Consider the following 638-nt stretch of genomic DNA (forward strand, 5'->3'; position numbering starts at 1 on the left):
TGGTGATTCTTGTGGGTCCCTTCTGATCAGGATATTCTATGATTATACAATCCACTAATAACTTAATGGAGGGGATTCGAGTGATAACAATTTTTCTGCAGCATCGTAAGAAATCCTGAGGAAAAACAGAGCGTCGTTCAGGTGAAGGGACATGGTTCTCTTCCCTCGGGCACCTCAGGGACCCTCCTCTGTTCGTTTTCCAGCTCTGCCTCCACATGCTCAGCCCACATCCCTCCTGCCTTGGCCTCACTCAGGAGCCGCGGGTGAACGGTACGGGTACGTGCACCGTGCTCCTCGGCAGCGCCTCTCCCAAGGACGGGCGGGCTGTGAGAGCAGTGGTGTTTGACACGTAGGTGAAGGTGTCCGGTGTGTAACTCTGCACTGCCCTGCCACCTTTGCTTAGGTGTGTGCGCTGGTTTGTGCTCTTTTTCTGCTGTTCTTTATAGCCTTGGGGATTTCTGATCTCCCTCCACCCGCTGTTGGCTTTTCTGTACGGAACCAGGGTTAGCTTGGCCGGGAAGGAGAACAACCAGCTTCGGGTAGGTGACTGGTGGAGATGCTGGATTCTCCACGAGCACACGTCCCTCCGTGCTCCTCTCGTTTGAAACCACTCGCTCCCCCTCACACGCCATCCCCTC

Source organism: Oxyura jamaicensis, chromosome 12 (genome assembly GCF_011077185.1).
Source record: "Oxyura jamaicensis isolate SHBP4307 breed ruddy duck chromosome 12, BPBGC_Ojam_1.0, whole genome shotgun sequence".
NCBI classification, from domain to species: domain Eukaryota; kingdom Metazoa; phylum Chordata; class Aves; order Anseriformes; family Anatidae; genus Oxyura; species Oxyura jamaicensis.